This window comes from Thunnus thynnus, chromosome 3 (genome assembly GCF_963924715.1).
Source record: "Thunnus thynnus chromosome 3, fThuThy2.1, whole genome shotgun sequence".
Classification (NCBI taxonomy): Eukaryota; Metazoa; Chordata; class Actinopteri; order Scombriformes; family Scombridae; genus Thunnus; species Thunnus thynnus.
In genome coordinates, this window is record NC_089519.1 from 23,290,244 (window position 1) to 23,301,627 (window position 11,384).

At 37.6% G+C, this 11,384-nt stretch overlaps 1 protein-coding gene across 6 annotated transcripts in view; it reads right to left on the reverse strand.

Annotated features, from left to right (window-relative positions):
• Positions 1 to 11,384, reverse strand: part of lef1 (lymphoid enhancer-binding factor 1) — a 110,133-nt gene that overhangs the window by 97,448 nt on the left and 1,301 nt on the right. For 2 of the 6 annotated variants that reach the window (XM_067584845.1, XM_067584846.1), the window contains exons 1-3: positions 7,168 to 7,374; positions 5,235 to 5,348; positions 4,543 to 4,620 (exon numbers count right to left, since the gene is read on the reverse strand). The gene's annotated coding sequence lies outside the window, so the exon portion shown is untranslated. The other 4 variants (XM_067584847.1, XM_067584848.1, XM_067584849.1 and 1 more) reach the window with 4 other exon arrangements.

Here is an 11,384-nt window from a genome sequence, read left to right on the forward strand (position 1 = left end):
CCCAAGCGACTCGACACAGTGCCAATGCTTGAGTCAGAGGAAGACAGAACAGGAGGAAAAAAAAGAGAATGATTTTGTAACTTGTTATGAAACAGTCGGCATTTTCAATTCTAAGATTTATCTTAAATTTTAAACATTGGTTTCAGTGTGATGAGCTATTCAGCCAGAGGCTACGAAAAGTCTAAAATCTAACCTTTTCATATTTTATGTATTCTAATCACTTGCAAACTAGTTAGTAAGCAGAAAGCGAGAAGAGCCGGCCAGTGGATTTGGTGAGGATGTGTGGTTCTTAGTAATAATATACAGTAAGCAGGTTTACAAATCAGCAAGCAGGCATTTTCTTAAGAAAACATTCCTTGGCACAGTGTGACTGCTATGATTCCCTCTATGCCGTGCAATTTGTATTTGTTTAGGGTGTTAATGAAAGGTTGCATGAATAATTTAACATAAACAAAGCATGTGATTCCAAATTAACTGCAGCTCTGCAAACACATGAAGCAGCCCCACTGTTTGTGGTAGAGATTCTGGTGATCTGATGCTGACCTCTACTGGACGGCTCTGCTGCTGAATGTATGATTGTTACCAGAACAGCTTCACAATAACCACCACATGCTGTTCGTACTACTATAAATATATGAAAATCTCATGTTGTGATTACATTTTAGTTAATGATTTATTGGTATTTATTTTATGACAGTTAATTATACTTGTATCATAATTGTACATGTAAACAAAACCAACCATCATCTTATTATAGTCCAATTTATACTGTATTTTTGACAATGATACTGATATCGATATTTTAGAGTTTAGAAAATCAAAGAAGCACCTCAACCCCATCATCAAATTTATGCTTTTCTGATGATGGCTTGATCACTGGATGATGTAATTATCCTATAGGATGCCTTGTATGATGTGTGAAAATGTATATAAAGTTGTTTTCAACACATTATTCCTGTTTGGCCCCTGATGAAGGCATAAACTAAAACATTTGATTAAGATGATTGAGATTATGAAAAGGTGTGTATGATCCTCCTCCTTTAAGCTGTTTAGAAAATCACCTAATGATATAGCAACAAACATTTCTGAGGATCCCTTAAATTTATCAATTCATTGTGACCAAAGTATTTACTGACAGGTACATTGTACTGTTGAAAAATAAACTTTTTAGTACTTTCTGGTAGATTAACTATCTACTGTTTCTATATTATCCTAAACATATATTTGGCATTTCTGTACTACAGTTTCTTGTTTCTTATTGTAGTTAATATTGTTAAGTTAATATAAGTTAATATTGGCATTTAGCTGTACTTTATATTCACTGTTGTATTCATTTATTAGTTTTTACAAAGTCTTTGTGTACAATTTTATGCTGTGCTTTCCAGTGTGGCTACAACTATCAATTCTTATGAATTATACAGGTTATTTTCTTGATTAATCAATTATAAAATATTGCTTTTTTAATTAAATATAAAAATAAGGGAAAAAAAAGAAAAATGGCCAAGTTGTCATCTTCAAATGTCTTGTTTTGTTGGACCAATAGTGCAAGACCCAAAGATTTTCAATTTACAACAGAGGAAAGCAGCAACTCTTCACATTTGAGAAACTAGAATCAGCAAATTTGACTAATTACTAAAATGATTAATCGGTTATCAAAAAAGTTTCTGATTACTTTCAATCAGCTAATCATTTCAGCTGTACTTTCCGGTAAATTCCAAATGATCAAGTATTTATGTGTGAGTTGATGAACACTCTAAGAGTCTAAGAGCTTTGTCACTTCAATGCAATGTCAGTTAAATATTAAAATTAATTTATTAACCTCCCTTCCTACCATTTACATACAAAACAGGCCCTTGCTTCCAATCATAATAAACTTAAGTGATTCATTCCCCTCTCTCACTCTCACTGAAACACACACACACACACACACACACACAACTGTAGTGTCCATTTGCCCCGAATCTCCAACTCTATTCACAACAAAACGAACCTCTTCCCTTTTGTGCCGCCCTACAAGTTGAGGAAGGCCCACTTCCCTTTTCCTCCCAAGTTTTAAAGTCCCCCCACATGCACCCACCCACCACACTGCCAACCCACCCAGCTCAATTAACACTGCGGGTCCAAGGGTGTGAATTATTTAGAGATGAATTATTAATAAATAATAACAAAGGGGCTCGGGGGAGACGCGGCCCGGTCAATTAGGAGAGAAGGGAAAAGTGAAGATGAGCAGTGGGGGGTTGGAGGCAGGGGATCTGCAGCTGATCTGATCTGCGCCTCATCATTATCACCACCCGTCAGACACAATTACCTCAGCTCAGCGCTCTCAAGCACTTCAAACAACAGCCTTACACTTTCTACTGCCTCTGCTCAGCCAACACACACACACACACACACACATAAAAATGCACAATACACATTCTCAGCTATATCATAGGTTTGGATACTAATCTATGTTGTAACGTGGGCACATAAAAAAATACAAATTTGTGAAAGGCAGGTATCCAATAAAACTGTATATAAGGACACCTCAAAAAAAAGTTCAGGTCAACACAAACAAACTGAAATTTTGACCTGATGAAAAGTCTGTCCTATACTTGCTGAGACATTTCACTCAAAGCCACAAATGTCAACTTCATGATGGCACCAGAGAAAAACATCAGGGGATCAACAAAGTCAGAATGACTTATCATCCAGAAACCATGAATGCTTTTGCCAAAATGTTGTGCTGATCCATCATGTGGATGTTGAGATATTTCACAGGATAAGTGAAAACCCTCACCTGCTGGTGTCACTAGAAGACAAGTCAGGTGATCACCTAAGTCATTAGGATCCATCCTCTGGGCATCACGGATATCTGTACAAAATTTCATGGCAATCCATCCAATAGTTGCCAAGATATTTCACTAAAGGCAAAAAAGTTCACCTGATGGTGGCACCAGAGGAAAAGTCAGGGGATCAACGGTACGATTCATCCTCTGGGAATCATGAATGTCTGTACAAAATGTCATGTCAATCAGTCAAACAGGTGTTGTGATTTTCAGTTTTTCACCAATGTGGTGGACTGACAGATCGACTGACAGGTCGAAAATGCCATCCATAGAGTCATGTCGCTAGCATTGCTAAAAAATGGATGGCTACTATCCAAATACCACAGGAGACCTCATCCTGTACTGTTGTTGAGACATCTGATGAGGTGACTTTGAACACACTAAGTAACATACTGTAGGTACAGTATACTGTAGGTGAACATGTATATGAGTATTACAGCATTTTGTATTTCTCTCTATGTGTTTCATCCTGTCTAATTACCTAAGATGGATTTGACTTGTCATGGTTCATCTATAATTTTTCACATGCCTTTGATATTCAGCCTGCAGATGTTAAAAATTCATGGTTAACTCGTCTCTGAGCCTGTGTCTGTCTGTGTGAGTAGCACAATCTCGTAACATTAAATCCAGGAGGTTGGATTTAATCTGATATGTAGAGCTGCAACAATTAGTTGAATAATCGATTAGTCGATCAACAGGAAATTAATCGGCAACTATTTTGATAATTAACCATTTAAGTCTTTTTTAAGCAAAAATGCAGAAAATGTGCTGCTTTCAACTTCTCAGATGTGATGATTCAATGCTTTTCTTTGTGATACATGACAGTAAACTGAATATCTTTGGGTTTTGGACTGTTGATTGGACAAAACAAAATATTTGAAGACTTCACCTTTGACTCCTTTGAAATTGTAACATGAATATTTCACTATATTTCTGATGCTTTATAGACCAAGAAATTAATCAACAAATCAAGAGAATAATCAGCAGATAATGAAAATAATTGTTAGCTGCAGTCCTAGTGATATGCAGATAAAATTGCATGAAGTGTTTGTCAAAACTGGTATTTGAAATATTATGACTAAAATTCAAAACTTAAATTAGTTTGAAACACATCATCCTTTTGTAGCTTGTAATATATTTGGAGCTAACAACATGCTCCTTAAGATGTAAGATATGTTTTGACAATGAGCTGTGTGTATGTGTGTGATATCAATAAAGCATGACTGTTACTACACAGTCACTTGGTCAACCTGGTATTTCAGGTATTGTTACATCATTTCAATGTCACTAAAATATATAATTTTCCCAACGTGTGACTGTTTGATACCACAAGATGGTGCCAGATATCCACAAGGTGCAAGTCGTATTATGAGAGTACTGTAGGGCTGCTCTTTCAACCATTCCACTAATTTAAACCATAAAACTTCAAAAATATGGCTTTATACTGTATTTTGATTTTATCTTATATATGTGTGTTCAGTACCTCTATATTAGATGTACAGAGTGCTTATTTTTGTAATATTTTTCATCATTATCATTGTGCATATGATTTTGTTATGCTAATTGAAGGGCACAAGGTGGCAGTGTAATCACAAGTTCATGAGGGTGAGGCTTGTGCCATTAAAAATAATTGATGTATTAATTTAGCAGATTAAGGATTGTCTGTTAAACAATAAAGGCCAACCACATGATAAAGTGAAAATGACAAACTCACCAATCAAGCTGTTTGTCTCAGTCTGCTGTCAATCCCAGCAACCCAGGGAGTCCATAAAGCTGTAAAGAGACATCCAACCTGCAATATAGATATTTGATTCTTAATCTTTATAATCCATTTAGAATTATAATTTGATTGACACTTAAGTCTACAGAAAAACCATACACAGTGAAATAATTTAGATTTAAAGAGTTCTGTCATCACAGATATAGATTTACTGCATGCATCACCTTGCTATTCAATAATTAACTTGCACATAAATCTCTGTGCAAGCAGATTTTGTTATTCAAGTATAGCTTTTCTCATTGGCCTAAAGCTCACTAGCCAACTCATTAGAAAAAGAAACTTGGCACACTTCCCAAAAATAACTTTGGCTGGACAGCTGAACGCAGTCTTACTCAGTCAGCCTGTGGCCAATATGAGGATAAATCTGGCATGGGGGTGATGGATAATGGCTGACCAGAAAAAAGAAAAACAACAGTAACTGGGCAGAACATCTTGTCTGCAGTTTCATTAGTTTGTCTCTATCAAGGCTAGCTTGCATGTGGTGACTGACGCTCATTAATACTAATAAGACACTGTTGTTTAGACATTATTTTGTTATATACTCACTTTTCCCTGTAAATAAAAAATGATACACAAATGTAAGTTTGTAAAAGAATTGGTTAGTTTCCAAAAAGAAAGAATCTAACCTCCCTGCCAGGAGAGTATTGATTGCATCCAGCCTTTCATTCATCGCTCTCCTTCTTCGTCTCTCTGGGAGTATTGATGACTTTCAGCAGCTTTACAGGACTCAGTACACTGGTCTGTGGAGTATGGCATAAGGACAGAAATCAGACAAGTGAACAACAGCTCTTATGAATTATCACCCTCACCTTTGTTTTAGAGAGGTATTTTTTAGCCTAGGTAGACTCAGAGGAATATTCTTATTATAGTCCTACTTTGCTCCAGTGCATTGTGGTACAACTACTCCTTTCAGTCCCTTATGAGGGTTTACAGAAACACAGGTTTACAAATAATTACTTCCCATCACAACATACATTAATAACAATAGATTATATTGCAGTATTCTGTATGTATGATAAGTTACACAAAAGTATACATAATTATGTGTACAAGAGTGTATTATCTTAAATGTCCACTGTATGATGACTGGTCATACTTTGGAATAAGACATTAGCAAATTACTCCTTTATTGATCACACAGCTGAGAGTTCATTGATTAGTGTGGAGGCAAAGAACTAATAAGTCTATACCCATGAATCAGGGAAGGTTTGTATAAAAAAATTCAAGTCACCAATCAGACTGACTAAATGTAATGATGCATACACTCTCTGCTAATGAAAATATTTGTTTGCATGCTATAATCAAACAAATCATTTGAAAACTTTTTTCTCCATCTCTCATACGCTTAAATCATACACATAAGCACAGATACAGGCACTTACATCTTAGTACAATCAATCAAATATTTAAATAGTTATACAAGTAAAATAATAGTTATACAAGAAAGCTTCATTAATACACAGATGATGTTTTGGACTTTGTGTAACAATCAATTCAGCTCCTTTTGACACACACTTAGAGATAAATTTTACCCTATGAACTCATTCTTGAGAGTTAAGTACGGTAAGGTCAGTCTAGTTCCTCCAAGGTGAGGTCCAGGGACCAATAGGGGTCTTTGAGGGAGGAATAGTTACTTTTCTTCAACATATGATCTACAGTAGGACCATAAAACAATGACTCATGAATGTTTTGATCACAGAGATCACTTTCCCATTGAGTGATGTAAGTCTCCATCTAAATCATATCAGCATCTTCAGATTTAGGTCCCATGGACAACTTTTTTTTGAGATATTATACTTTGTTGTGTCTTGCACGTTTTTAATTTCAAAAGGGCCCCAAAACAAAGCATAAGACGTCACTGTCTGACAGGTTTTAGTATAAAGCTTGTGAACAGCAGTTATCAGACAAGAGACTGAGAAGTGAACTTGGCAAGAAAGAAGCCAAAATCTTTTTCTTTGTCTGTTTTTTATGTTCTATAAAGATGCTTCTAGGACTTATTGTTTTGGTTTCACAGTCCACAACTTTCTTTTTGGTTCTGTCTTAATAGTCTCATCAACCTTATTTCCAGCAGCAGACAAAGTGATGGACAAGCTGGTGAACACAGTGGAGCATTTAGCAGCTAAAAATATTCAACCTTGGAAGTTGGTGGAGACCACAACAAAGCTAAAAGGTGAATACATTTTCTACTGACATTCGTTCATCAAGTTGCCAGAAACACTCAAAATGAATACCGTGTTGCTCTGTCTGCTGGATGTGTATTTGTTTGCTAACATGTCTGCCACAACTAACGTTACTTTACTAGGTGATAATATGTCAGTTGTTTTTTCTCCTTTTAATGCAGACCCTAGTTGGCCAAAAAATCCATTAGGCCTCTCAAGCCTCTAAATTCAACTGATTTCATCGTGAAGTGGAAACAGTGTAGTCTGTCTTACCATGTTTTTCTGTTTGGCTAGTGAATCACCCATTTTAGACGTCTGGTGCTAATTTTCTCAACAAATGTATATGAAAATTCAAGCTGACGTAACGTTTGAGTGCATTCAGACACAAGACACAACTTACCTTGGTTGAATGCAGGTAAATTATTTCTGTTTCTTCCCGGCTATCTGAAATGTTGCACTTGGGCCTGCTTCCACTGGCGGCTGTACTGCAATATTATGTGCTAAATGTTGACAGTTTTCTTAAATCATGTATTTTGTGTGTTTAAACCATAGACTGTATAAAAATAATGTACGTAAACACCGTGATGTCACCCATTAGTGTGTGTAGTCGTACTTTGAAACCTCGAGTTTGGCATTTTGACCGTTGCCATCTTAGATTTTTGGAGCCAGAAGTGATGAGAAGTGACTATATTTGGACAAAACGGTGGAGCTGACTGTAACGCCTGGGACACACTGGATGCGTGAGCAGCGCGTGTGCGTGTGTGTCGCTGAACTGCTGCGTCTCTCACGTTTGCAGCGTCCACACTGGAAGCGGTTCAGCAACGCACACGCACTGCTGAGGCTCACGCATCCAGTGTGTCCCAGACGTAACACTAGCTGATAGCTTGGTTAGCAAAGTGCATTTACAGTCTATGGTTATCTGTGATAATGCTAATGGTAATGCTAATTTTCGCTAGCGAAAAATGGGCTTAAGACCATTAAAACAAAATGTACTTACTGGAAAAACTGAACGCCCTGAACTCCTTAGAGGGTCTTTTAGTACAACCAAACACTGACCAAGACTTTTTAGGTGACCAAAATGTTACAGTTAACTTTTATGAACTGAAAACACACTGAATAACGACAGCTACGGCCATGGCTATGCCTACACTTTGTGAATCTGGGATTATGACACGTTTACGTTAACTAATCAACGTAGTCGCCGTCATAGCGATTTGTTAATCACAGCATAGCCACGCCCTAAAGCATACCCTGCTTTATTATTAACTAGTAATTCAGACCATAAACTCATTAGAGTGTGTTTAGTGAGGTAATAAATTAAGTGAGAAGTAGGGTCATTTTCTCATAGACTTCCACACAATCAGACTTCTTTTTGGAGCCAGTGGTGTAGCCCCCAACTGGCCATTACAGAGAATGCAGGTTTAATACTCCTATAGGATTTTGATTATTTATAATCCTACAGGATTTACTATAAATAATTATAATCATATAATGCTACAGGGTTATAGGTTTGTTTGTCTTATTTAAAATCTTATATACTTTTTAATTTAATTTATTGCTTCTTAAAGAAATCTGGATTGTCCTGTACCTATCATTTCTAGATATAGCATTTTTTAAATTGTGACAGACTGGCTCAGGAGTGTGATAAGAGGGGAGTCCACACTAGAGTATACTTTAAAAAAATATAATGTATTAAAAGTAAAGCTAACAAAACAAGGTGTTTAGAACAAAGTGCAAAACCAAAAATCAAGTCAAGTCAATTTAATTTATATAGCGTCAAATCACAACAGAAGTTATCTCAGGGCACTTCACATCGGTCTAGACCGTACTCTTTAATTTACAGAGACCCAACATTCCCCCATGAGCAAGCACTTGGCGACAGCAGCAAGGAAAAACTCCCCTTTAACAGGAAGAAACCTTGAGCAGAACCAAGCTCTAGGTGGGCAGCCATCTGCCTGGACTGGTTGGGTAGAGAAAGAGGGAAGGGGAGAGAGAGTAACAGACAGCAACAACAATAATAACAATAACAACAACAATAATAATAGTATACGCCTAATAATAATAGCAGTAGCAGTGGGCAAAAATGACTAATAATAGCAGCAGCAATGAGGCATCGGCAGTTGGTCCGCAGCCAAAGGTCTCCTGCGAGATGACAAAGCACAAAACTACAGGGAAAATGCCAAGTTAGTAACATGCATGAATGGTACATGAATGTGTACAGATGGAGAGGGGGAGGAAGAGAGAGGAGCTCAGTGCATCATGGGAAGTCCCTCGGCAGTCTAGGCCTAGCGGCATAACTAGGGGCTGGTCCAAGACAAGCCTGGGACAGCCCTAACTGTAAGCTTTAATAAAAAGGGAAGTTTTTAGCCTAGTCTTAAACATAGAGAGGGTGTCTGCCCCCTGGACCCAAACCAGAAGATGGTTCCACAGGAGATGAGCCTGATAGCTGAAGGCTTTCCCTCCTATTCCACTTTTGGAGACTCTAGGAACCACAAGTAAGCCTGCATTCTGGGAACACAATGTTCTAGTGGGGTAATAGGGTACTATGAGCTCTTTCAGATATAACGTTGCTTGACCATTAAGGGCTTTGAAGGTGAGGAGAGCGATTTTAAATTCTATTCTGGATTTTACAGGAAGCCAGTGCAGCAAGGTTAAAATGGGAGAAATCTCTTGAAATTTTCTCTTTTTCTAGTTTTTAGTCAGTACACATGCAGCAGCATTCTGGACCAGCTGGAGTTTTTAGAGACTTGTTAGGGCAGCCTGATAATAAGAAATTGTAATAATCCAGCCTAGAAGTAACAAATGTATGCAGTAGTTTTTCTGCATGTTTTTGAGACAGGATGTGCCTGATTTTTGCAATATTATATAAGTGAAAAAAGGCAGTTCATGAAATATGTTTTATGTGGGAGTCAGAGGACATATCCTGATCAACGATAACACCCAGATTCCTTACAGTGGTGCTGGAGGCCAGGGCAATGCCATCCAGAGTAGCTCTATCATTAGACAATGTGTTTCTAAGGTGTTTAGGGCCAAACATGATAACTTTAGTTTTGTCTGAGTTTAGTAGCAGACAACTGCAGGTCACCCAAGTCTTCATGTCCTTAAGGACTGCTTGGACTGATTGGTTTCATCTGGCTTCAGTGATATATATATGTTTGGATGTCATCTGCATAACAATGAAAATGTATGGAGTGTTTCCTAATAATATTACCTAAAGGACGCATATATAAGGTGAATAGTACTGGTCCAAGCACAGAACCTTGTGGAACTCTGTGTCTAATTTTTGCATGCATGGAGGATTCATTGTTAACGTGTACAAACTGAAACTGATATGATAAATAGGACTTAAACCAGCTTAATGCAGTTCCTTTAATGCCATGTGATGGTCAATTGTGTCAAATGCAGCACTAATAAAGGCAGATTGATCATATCTAGTAAAGAAGAACTAACTAAGGGTAAAACTTCCTTAGGCAGCCTAGTTGGGATGGGGTCTTAGAGACAGGTTGATGGTTTAGATGAAGAAATTGCTGAAGTTAATTCAGGAAGGTTGATTGGAGAAAAGCAGTCCAAATATATAACAGGTTTTACAGCTGTTTCTAAGGTTCCTGTGATTGGTCATAAATGCCTCGGAAAAGAAAAGAAAAGATGATGCAGACTGGATGTCAGCAGGAGAACGAGAGAGAGAGTGACCACATGGACTAGCTTTTATAACTTGGCAGGCACAGAGGAACCATATTACACTGACGACCCTCCAGCCATCCACTGTCAGCAAATATCCAGAAGACAGGCTCCAAGGCAGTGGGAGAGGCGTCACATGAATAAATGTGGTATAAGCAGAAATACACTCAAACAATAAATCAGTAACCTTACTTTAATATAACAAAATCTTTACAGAAACTATAAAAAAAATAACATCTAATACTCAATCCATCCAAAGAAAAAAAGAACATTTCAAACTCCATCTTGACACCTGGGGAGAGGTCATGAAAGAGACACATGGAGGGAATATTGGGTCTTTATTAGGCTACTACTTATTACATTAAGCAAGTTATATGGTTACCATGTAAGATATAACAGAAGTTATAGCTACTGTTTTACCATTTAGCACACCTTTGGACAGCTAATCACCGAACCAGGGAGTAATGTCAGTGGTGGACTCCAGCTGTCTGAAGGACAGGGGCGACAAAATATAAAGGGCACCTGATACAATCAATAGACCTCCATCAGCAGAGAATGATGCATGTTTGGTAAAAAGGCTACAACCCCAATTAAGACTAACATTTTATAGGGTGGTTCAGACCATACTCTTCATTTGACAATGTTTTTCTCCCATACATTGCACCCTACAGGGCACCTTTGGGACACTGTTTTTTATTCATTAAAAGGGGACTCATCATGGCATCATGTTTTCACACATGTGGGGACACCTAGAGGGCACTTAATTGTGGGGTGGGGTGGGGAGGGTTTCATTGAAAGGGCACCCAATTCTGCACCTCAGTATTTTAGACTTAGGGTACCTAAATGGCACTTCCTTTTTTATTTATTTTTTTTTCTTAGCAGAAGGGAACCCACACAGAACCTCACCTCATTACAACAGCAATTCATAGGGCAGTACAT